This window comes from Hordeum vulgare, chromosome 6H (genome assembly GCF_904849725.1).
Source record: "Hordeum vulgare subsp. vulgare chromosome 6H, MorexV3_pseudomolecules_assembly, whole genome shotgun sequence".
Lineage (NCBI taxonomy): Eukaryota > Viridiplantae > Streptophyta > Magnoliopsida > Poales > Poaceae > Hordeum > Hordeum vulgare.
The window spans coordinates 450449604-450460806 of NC_058523.1; positions in this window are offsets into that span (position 1 = coordinate 450449604).

Below are 11203 nucleotides of genomic sequence, written 5' to 3' on the forward strand. Positions count from 1 at the left end.
CCTTATACTCAGCGTATTTTTGCTGCCTTGGTGACCATGTTCTTGAGCTTTGCATGCTAATTCTAGATGGTCCCAAGTAGTTTTGATGCGTAATATGGTCTCTAGGCACTTGTGGGAGTAGTTGCTACTAGTTTAGTTGAGCCTTGTTCACTTTTCCTTTGGTCACTGAAAATTTCAGAAAAGGAAGATGTTCAGGAGAAACTTTCATGGTGGTTCCTCAAGCAAGAGAGGTCCCCGTCTTGCGATTCGGGAGCCTGATCCTTACCAACCAAGGGACATGCAGGAACAACCATGTGAATGGCCTTCTGATGAATTTATGATTGAGGCAGGTTTCAAAGATGAGTCTGATGCACTTGTTCGCAACGTCGGACTCGAAGAATTCATATCCGATAAATGTGAACAGTATGTTGCTCTCGCTGCCTCTTTTGTTCATAGATTCAAATTTTCAGCTGGCCGTGAGACATCGGTACTGTTTGATCTCTATGATATATCTTATACCATGGATATAGAGGATTTTAGTAGAATTTGCAAAATACCTATTTGGGGTAGCCTCAATGATCCTCCTAAATCTTCGGTTAGAGATCTTTGCTCTGGTATTACTGTTGGAGAAACCAGAGACATTACACAAGCTACCATGAGGAGTATTCATTTTCCTGCCTTGCATTACTTTGCCCTCTTCATAGGCAGATGCATTAATGGCAAGATTGAGCATTGTCACCTCTGCGCACCCGACCTTAGTATCCTTAAGAGCGCAGTGACGGGTGACAAAAGCTTCAACATGGGAGCTATTATAGCAAGGAGGCTGAATAAGAATGCTATTTAAGGGGATTTCTTTGGTGGGATCTATGCCACTCGCATAGCAAATTTTCTTGGAGTACCCATCCGTGAAGGAGATTCCCCGCTCCATACATCTTTCCTTGACCGCGTCGCTTTGACACGCTACCAGTTCCTTGAGAGGGATGACGAATCCCTCCTATACCGTTTGATATTTAACCGGCAGCGTGTTTTCCATATTACCCTTCCTGCTCTTGCCTTCTTTGACTTTCAGGTAAAACGGAGATATTACATAACCAGAGGAGAGGAAGAGGAGTATGAGAGGGAGGCAAAGGCTGCTCGTCTCCGTGAGGCAGCTATTCAGGCAGTGGCTGCAACATTCCCGTATAACCCCCATTATGATTTTGGGTTTCGCCAGGACCATCCTTGGGATTAGACCAAGTTAGGCCAAAAGCCTAAGCTTCGGGGAGTACATGTTCTCACCGACTTTACATTCTTGCTTACGCTTTCACTTTGTTCGTCGGTGTTCACACTTTGCCATTGTATCATCCATGTTAGTTTATTTTCTTTTTCTCGTTTTATTTTCGTGTGTCTGTCTAGTTTGAGAAAACCCAAAAATATTTTCTTTTTCTTCTTTTGCTTGTTGGGAGCTTTCCCGTGTAGATAGTTTTCTTTTTCTTTGGGTCAAGGTAGAAGAACATGGTTACAATGTTTAGTGGCTCTTGCATGCATACCTGTTTAGCTTTCAAAGAGCCATATTACTTTGTCTTCTCCTTTGTGTTTGCCTGGAGATTCCAGCATAGTCCAATGCACGAGCATGCTTATTATTGTTCACATCGTTCGGTCGTGCAAGTGAAAGGCAATAATGATGATATATGATGAAGTGACTGAACCTGGAAAAGTTGGTATGAACTCGATCTATTTTCTTTTTGTAAATATGACTAGCTCATCATGCGTGATTCAACTTTTTGTGAGAGAAACATGTTTGCAATGACAACTTAGAGATCATAGTTGCTTATGCCATGCTTACTTAGCTAGGAGCTTATAATGGTTTGTCTTGGATGCCCACATGAATGTTGAGATGACTGTGTTGCAGTATGATAGGATGGTATCCTCCTTTGAATGATTCAAGTGGCTTGACTTGGCGCATGTTCACGCATGTAGTTGAAACAAAATCAACATAGCCTCTATGATGTCCATGTTCATGGTGATTTATGCCCTACTCATGCTTGCACTCAATGCTAGTTAATCTCAATGCATTTTGATGACTGTTGTCGCTCTCTAGTTGGTCGCTTCCCAGTCTTTTGCTAGCCTTCACTTGTACTAAGCGGGAATACTGCTTGTGCATCCACTCCCATAAACCCAAAGTTGGGCCATATGAGTCCACCATACCTACCTATGTGCGGTATCTACCTGCCGTTCCAAGTAAATTTGCATGTGCCATTCTCTAAACCTTCAAAAAATAATCTGTTTTGCATGCCCGAACCGCTCATGTGGTGACAGGGGGCTATTGGTATCTTCCATGCTAGGCGTGTTATCCTAGATATGTGTTTATTCACTATCATTCACGAGAAAGGGGTCGGTAATTGGAATTCCCAGTTCCATGCTCAAATCGAAAAGATAATTGCAAACAAAACTCCCCCACGATTGATGTTGGTATGGACGGTACCCGAGGATTCGGCTAGCCTTGGAGTGTGATTGATTGGTGGTGGGGGAGTCAAAACTTTACTTTTCTGTTTGGGAACCGCCTATAGCATGTGTAGCGTGGAAGATGTTGAGAACTCTTAGTCATTGCGTTGATAATGAAAGCATGCCACCCAAAATTATTATCTCTGTTTTCAAAGCTTGAGCTCTGGCACCTCTCCAAATCAATGCTTCCCTCTGCGAAGAGCCTGCCTATTTATGTTCCTGTTGAGTCATCTTCCTCTTACAAAAGCACCAATTAGAGAGCACCTCTATCATTTTTATGCTTTTCTTTTAACTGTGTTGAGTATGACTATGACTGGATCTTCATTGCCTTGAGTTACAATGTTTAGTCAGCCCTTGGTCTTTGAAGGTGTTGTGCATTTATGTTTTGCGGTCTCAGAAAGAGCTAGCGAGATACCATCTCTTCGTACTGCTTCATGTTGTTTTGATTGAAGTGTTGACGTTTGAGACTTTTTATTATTTGCTCGCTAGTTGATTATGCCATTGATATGAGTTTACCGTGAGACCTAGATGTCATTTGCTTATGTGGTTTGCTTGTGATCTTGCTGAAATTCTGGTTGTGAGTTAGACATAGTTGCAACAACAAGATCAAACAGAGTTCGTCAAAGTTTTTCTTTTGTCTCTCTCAGTTTGTCAACTGAGTTGCTTGAGAACAAACAAGGCTTTAAGCTTGGGGGAGTTGATACGTCTCCGTCGTATCTACTTTTCTGAACTCTTTTGCCCTTGTTTTGGACTCTAATTTGCATGATTTGAATGGAACTAACCCGGGCTGACGATGTTTTCACTAGAATTGCCATGGTGTTGATTTTGTGCAAAAATAAAAGTTCTCGGAATGTCCTAAAAATTTACGGAGATTTTTTCTGGAATAAAAGAAAAATACCTGCGCAAAGATCTACCGGAGGGGGCGTGCCAGTGGGCCACAAGCCCACAGGCTGCGGCCACCCCCCTAGACCGCGCCGTGTGGGCTTGTGGGGCCCACGTTGCACCACCGCTCCCAAACTCAGCTCTATATCTTCCGTCTCGCCCGAAAAAAAATCAGAGAGAAGGTTTCATCGCGTTTTACGATACGGAGGTGCCGCCACATCCTGTTCTTCATCTGGAGGGCAGATCCGGAGTCCGTTTCGGGCTCCGGAGAGGGGAAATCGTCGCCATCATCATCATCAACCTTCCTCCCTCGACAATTCCATGATGCTCTTCATCGTTCGTGAGTAATCTCATCGTAGGCTTCTTGGACGGTGATGAGTTGGATGAGATCTATCGTGTAATCGAGTTAGTTTTGACGGGGATTGATCCCTAGTATCCACTATGTTCTGAGATTGATGTTGCTACTACTTTGCCATGCTTAATGCTTGTCACTTGGGCCCGAGTGCCATGATTTCATATCAGAACCTATTATGTTGTCGCCAATATATGTGTGTTTTAGATCCTATCTTGCAAGTTGTAGTCACCTACTATGTGTTATGACCCGGAAACCCCGGAGTGACCATAGCCGGAACCACTCCCGGAGATGACCATAGTATGAGGAGTTCATGTATTCACCACGTGTTAATGCGTTGGTCCAGTTCTTTATTAAAAATAGAACCTTAATATCCCGTAGTTTCCATTAGGACACCGCTGCCACGGGAGGGATGGACAATAGATGTCATGCAAGTTCTTTTCCCTTAGCACGTATGACTACATACGGAATACATGCCTACATTAGATCGACGAACGGGAGCTAGTTACATATCTCTCCATGTTATAGCTGTTGCATGATGAATCACATCCGTCATACTCATCCATCACCGATCCACTGCCTACGAGTCTTTTACTACTGGTCCTCGCTACGTTACTTTGCCTAGGCTTGTCCCTTGCTACAAAAGGGATTGGGCCACTTTGCTGCTACTGCTGTTACTGTTGTTTTGTCGCTACTACTGTCACTACTGCTGTTACTTTGCTGCTACTTGTTGCAAGACTTTTCTGGAGCCGTTGCCGGGGAAGAATAGTTCCCCGTCCACGTGCTATTTACTGGCGCCATTGATACAACAGTTAGGAATAGTCTGCCGTCAACAGTTCTGTTTCTGACACTGTTGCTATCATACTACTTTGCTATTGATACTTTGCTTGCAGACACTAATCTTTCAGGTGTGGTTGAATCTGACAAACTCAGCTGCTAATACTTGAGAATATTCTTTCGCATCACCTTTGGCGAATCAACAAATTTGGGTTGAATACTCTACCCTCGAAAACTGTTGCGATCCCCTATACTTGTGGGTTATCAACCTCCGCCTGGTTGTCAGCCGTCACGACTACCGCCATGAGGTTTAACATCTCAGCCATCAGATCTGACTTAGCTTGAGCTGGGGTCTTGCCTGACCCACTAGCCCCATCGGCGTTTGCCGCGTTTGGTCGGTCGTGAGCCGTCGTGGCTCCTGCCATATAGATGGCGACTTGGCGGGGGGCGGGGGGGGGGGGGGGGTCCTGTGGTCCTTCGGAGATCGCCGCCTGAGGAAAACCACCCAGCCTTCCCTCATAGAGAGGGAAGATTGAACCGGTATATCTCCAATCGACGACTCGCCATCAGAGTTGACAGGGGTGTCACGGCCAGCTTCCGGCTCCCCCGGGAGGGTGGCTTCTTGTGTGAAGACGACAAATACGCGACGCTGTCGAAACTGACGCGTGGCGGGTTGGGTGAGCCGAGCCGACTCGACGATGTTGGTATAGATGTCCGGCTCGGCAACCGTTGTTCCGATCTTGCCGATGAAGACGTGGATCTTGCCAAAGGGGACCCAGTATCCGGATTCGATTGAACCGGCCTCGGACCCCGGCTTGAATTGTCGATGCAGTACTTTCATGAGCGACTCTTAGTCATGAGGTCGGCTGCAAAGCTCCCGAACCCTGGAAGGGCTCCCTTCGAGAACTCAACTCCATCGTGCGCAGGCCCCATGGTGGGCGCCAACTGTCATGGTTTTGTCACGGCAGATGTCCTCGTGAAAGGACTTAGTGGTGATGCCATCGCAACCATGTGGGGACTCAAAGGAGTTGATCAGGAAATGGGAGACGAGTTTACCCAGGTTCAGCCCCTCAGACCGAGGTAAAAGCCTACATCCTGCTATGTGTGTATTGCTGTGGGAATCGATTACAAGGGTGCAGATTCGCCTGACCTAGCTCTCGATTGATGTTAACTTAACCTCTCAACCCTAGAGACTCGCCTTTATATATAGGTTGAGGCCCTAGGTTTACAAGAGTCCAACTCTCATTACAATTCATGAGCCGGCCTACCTCTAACTCGCCTTGTCTCTTACGCAAGGAAACTTCGGGTGACTCTTTCCTCATGTGGGCCGTGAGTCGCCTTCTTCGAGTCGTGGACCAGCCGTCCCATCGTAGCATACGCCTGGCGCCTTTCGCTTCTCAGATAACGTCCCATCTTGATCATGGATATAGAGCCGCCATTATTCTGACCCGGACTCATAGGGTCTTATAATGGGATAATATCCCCAACAAAGAATATATAGTTGTACATGGTGCTCCTTGAGCTATGTGAAGGAAGAAGAAGGAGGCTGGGAGCTCTCCTCCTCTCTTGGAGAGTGGGGAATGAGAGAATGGGGGGAGTCTGGGTGAATCCTCCCCCTCTATACGTGTGTGTGTGTGTGTCTGTCTGGGGGTCTCTGTGCCCCCTCCATGTGTCTCCCCGTGGGTTGGCTCCCTGGGTCACCTTATAGAGGGGTGCCCAGAGGACAAGGGGGCCCACGGGGCCTAACTTTTATGTTGGACATAATGGGTGAGGGGCCCACCTGGCCTAACTTTACCGTTGGAGGTGACCGGTGCGTAGTGATACAAACTGGGCTGCTCGGGTGCAGTGATTCATGTTGCAGCGTCCTCCTATTCCGTCTGATGGGACGTTGCACCTGTCCTTGTTGGGCTTAATACGTCTCCAACGTATCTACTTTTCCAAGCTCTTTTGCCCTTGTTTTGGACTATAATTTGCATGATTTGAATGGAACTAACCTCGACTGACGCTGTTTTCAGCAGAATTGCCTTGGTGTTATTTTTGTGCAGAAATCAAAGTTCTCCAAACGTCCTGAAAATTTACGGGGAGAAGTTTTGGAAAATATCAAAAATATCTGCGCCAAGTTCCACCTCAGGGGATGGGCCAGTGGGCCACAAGCCCCTGCTCCGCCACCACGCCCCTGGTGGAGGTGGGCAGGCTTGTGGGGCCCACATGCACGTGCCGCCCCCAACTCCAGCTCTATAAGTTGTCTTTCGTCCCAGAAAAAATAAACAGAGAAGTTTTCTTCGCGTTTTCGATACGGAGGCACCGCCACCACTTGTTCTTTATCTGGAGGGCAGATCTGGAGTCCGTCTTGGGCTCCGGAGAGGGGAAATCGTCGCCATCGTCATCATCAACCTTCTTCCCTCCCCAATTCCATGAAGCTCTTCGTCGTTCGTGAGTAATCTATTCGTAGGCTCACTGGGCGGTGATGAGTAGGATGAGATCTATCATGTAATCGAGTTAGTTTTGATGGGGATTGATCCCTAGTATCCACTATGTTCTGAGATTTGGTGTTGCTACTACTTTTCCATGCTTAATGCTTGTCACTAGGGCCCGAGTGCCTTGATTTCAGATCTGAAATTATTATGTTGTCACCAAGTGCTAATGCGTTGGTCCGGTTATTTATTAAAAGGAGAACCTTAATATCCCGTAGTTTCCTTTTGGACCCCGCTGCCACGGGAGGGATGGACAATAGATGTCATGCAAGTTCTTTTCCCTAAGCACGTATGACGACACACGGAATGCATGCCTACATCACATTCATGAACGGGAGCTAGCCACATATCTCTTCGTGTTATAGCTGTTGCATGATGAATATCATCCAAACAAATCACCGACCCATTGCCTACAAGTTTGTCATACTGCTGTTACTTGTCTTGCTCTGCTGCTACTACTGTTGCTACTGCTATTACTTGTCTTGCTCTGCTGCTGCTACTACTGTTGCTACTGCTGTCACTTGTTTTGCTCTGCTGTTGCTGCTACTACTGTTGCTACTACTGTCGCTTGCTACTGTTGCTACTTGCTACTGTTGTCACTATTGTTGTTCCTTGCCACTGCTATTGCTCGTTACACAGCTGTTACTCGCTACTTTGCTATTACTATTGTGCTTGCAGATACTAATCTTTCAGGTGTGGTTGAATCTGACAAATTCAGCTGCTAATACTTGAGAGTATACTCTCACCTCTTGAATGGCTTATCAACCAATTGGGTCGAATACTCTACCCTCGAAAACTGCTGCGAATCCACGAGCTGGTGGGCTGTCAACAACATTCTTCCAGTTTCATTGCCAGGGAGTGCTATCAGCATTCTTCTGGTGCCGTTGCAGGAGAAGGTTTGTTGTTATAAGCATTCGTCTAGTTAATGCCAGAGATTGCGCAGATCAGCATTTTTCTGGCGCCGTTGCCGGGGAGGTATTGCTATATTCTCTGAGTCACTTGGGATTTATATATGCTGATCACTATGAAGAATCTGAAGGATCCGAAGACCAAAGTCTTGCCCTCAACTACGAGGGGAGGTAAGGAATTGCCATCTAGCTCTGCACTTAATTCACCTTCAGTTATGAGTAAGTTTGCACATCACCTCCTGCTAGAAATCTTGATATGTCGCATGTGCTTGATGATGCTTGTGATACTACTGCTAGAGATGCTATGCTTGATACTATGCCTGATGATGCTATGCTTGATACTACTAGAGATGCTATGCCTGATACTGCTTTGCCTGATGATGCTAGAGATGCTATTTTGCCCGATGATGCTATGCTTGATACTGCTAGAGATACTACTTTGCCTGATGTTCCACTAGGAGTGTTCCTTGATGCTCATATTCCTAGAGTTACTGCCAATGCTCGTGATGCTTCTGAAACTACCGATACTATTGAGATAGAACCTGCTTTTGCTCCTGCTAGATCTAGCTCTCCTAGATATGAATTGCCTGATATACCTGAGGGTTATGTTATGGAGGGAGAGATAGCTGAGGATTTTCTTGCGTGTAAGGATTCCTATGACGCTGAGAAATTAATTCTCAAGTGGAAGGAAAAATCTCGTGAAGCTAGGATGAAAAATGACCCGAAGTTGGCCACTTCGCCTATCTTTGTCACCGATAAGGATTATGAATTCTCTGTTGACCCTGAGATAATCTCTCTAGTCGAATCTGATCCTTTTCACGGTTATGAGTCTGAGACGGTCATAGCCCATCTTGCCAAACTATCCGAAATAGCCAACCTTTTCACTAATGAGGAGAAGATCCGCCACTACTATATCCTTAAGTTGTTTCCTTTCTCTCTAAAGGATGACGCTAAAGCCTGGTTCACCTCTCTTACTCCTGGATGTGTGCGTAGTCCCCAGGATATGTCTATTACTTCTGTGAGAAATATTTCCCTGCCCATAAGAAGCAAGTTGCCTTGCAGGAAATATACAACTTTGCTCAACTCCAAGAAGAGAGTCTTCCACAAGCTTGGGGGAGGCTCGTCCAGCTTCAGAATGCTTTACCTGATCACCCTCTTAAGAAGAACGAGATACTTGATATCTTGTATAACGGATATATCGATGCCTCTAGAGACTACCTAGATAGTTGTGCCGATTGTGTTTTTAGGGAACGAACTGTAGAACAAGCTGAGACTCTACTGAATAACCTCTTGATCAACGATAATGCTTGGACTATTCCCGAACCACCTCCTAAGCCAACTCCTAAGAAAAGAGGTATTCTATTCCTCAGTCCCGAAGATATGCAAGAAGCCAAGAAATCTATGCAAGAGAAAGGCATTAGAGCTGAAGATGTCAAAAATCTACCACCTATCAAAGAGATCCATGGTCTCGAGAACCCGGTACAGGTAGTAGAAGTGAATTCTTTGCGTAGGTTTGATGAGAGTGATATTCCTTTTGACAAACCTGCTAGCCTATGCTTTGATGAATTTGACAACTTTGTTGCCAAACAACAGAGTTTCAATGATTATGTTAGCAGAAATTTGGAACAAAGTGCTCGTATGCTTAGCCATTTAAGTGCTTGTGTAGACAGAAATGTCAATGCTCTGAAGCTTCTGAATAAACATGCCTCTATGATTACTACTCAGGTAGAACAAGTACTTAAAGCTCAGAATGACCTGCTCAATGAATTAAATGACAACTCTGTCAGAGTCATTACTAGAGGAGGCAAAATGACTCAGGAACCTTTGTATCCTGAAGGTCATCCTAAGAGAATTGATCAAAATTCTCAAGGAATCAATGCTGATACACTCAGTCATCCTAAGGAGAAGAAGAAGGATGATAGAAACCTGCATGCCAGCTCACCAAATACTATCACACCTGAAGAACCTAAGGATATTTCTGCATCTGATGCAGAAACACAATCTGGTGATGAACATGAACCTGGTGACAATATGGACAGTGATGTTCATAATAATGCTCAACCTAGCCATGGTGAGGATGTGGAGATTGAACCTACGGTTAATCCTGATAATCCACAACCTAAGAGATACGACAAGAATGACTTTACTGCTAGGAATCATGGTAAAGAAAGAGAGCCATGGGTTCAGAGACCTATGCCGTTTCCTCCTAAGCCATCCAAGAAAAAGGATGATGAAGATTTTGAGCGCTTTGTTGAGATGATAAGACCCGTCTTTCTGCAGATGCGGTTAACTGATATGCTCATGATGTCTCCGTATGCCAAGTACATGAAAGATATCGTGACTAATAACGGAAGATACCAGATCTTGAGATCTCCACCATGCTTGCCAATTACACTTTTAAAGGTGGAACTCCTAAGAAACTTGGTGATCCCGGAGTGCCCACTATACCTTGCTCCATTGAAGGAAACTACGTAAGAACTGCCTTATGTGACCTTGGAGCCGGTGTTAGTGTTATGCCTCTCTCTCTTTATCATAGACTTGAATTGGATAAGTTGACACCCACTGAAATTTCTCTGCAAATGGCCGACAAATCAACCGCTTTCCCTATCGGCATTTGCGAGGATGTGCCTGTTGTGGTTGCTAACACCACTATCTTAACAGACTTTGTTATCTTGGATATTCCCGAGGACGATGCCATGGCTATCATCCTCGGAAGACCCTTTTTAAACACGACAGGGGTTGTTATAGATTGCAACAAAGGCAATGTCACTTTCCATGTCAACGGTAATGAGCACACAGTGCACTTTCCAAAGAAACGATATCTAGTACATTGCATCAATGCTATCGAAAAGACTTCATCGATTCTCATTGGGAGCTTTGAATGCCCTATTCCTTGTGTCAAGATGAAGTATGATTTTCTTGTTGGGTAGATACATATCCCCATTGAGGTGACTTAGTGGCTATTCGAAAATTCTCTGTTCTCTCTTGCGATTCGAGAAGGTTTTGTCATAAGGACTTGATCAATCCCATTGGCGGATTTCTTTCGATGACCATGAAACGGATGAATCAAAGAGTCACATACCTTTGTTTTGAGTCTTCATTTTCTGTTTCTTAGAAGAAAAATGATGGAATTAGTTTAGTTTTTCCTTTTTTCTGTTTTAGCGTCCCGGAGAAATATACCTCGAAAATAAAAGTTCTCCGATGGTCCTGAAAATTTAGTATGATTTTTTCTGGAATTTTTTAAAATTTCTGGGCCTGAGAGCTGGTCAGGGGGCCTGACCGGTGGGCCACAAGCCCCCCCCCACCGCCACCTACCCCCCTGGTGGCGGGGTGCAAGCTTGTGGGTC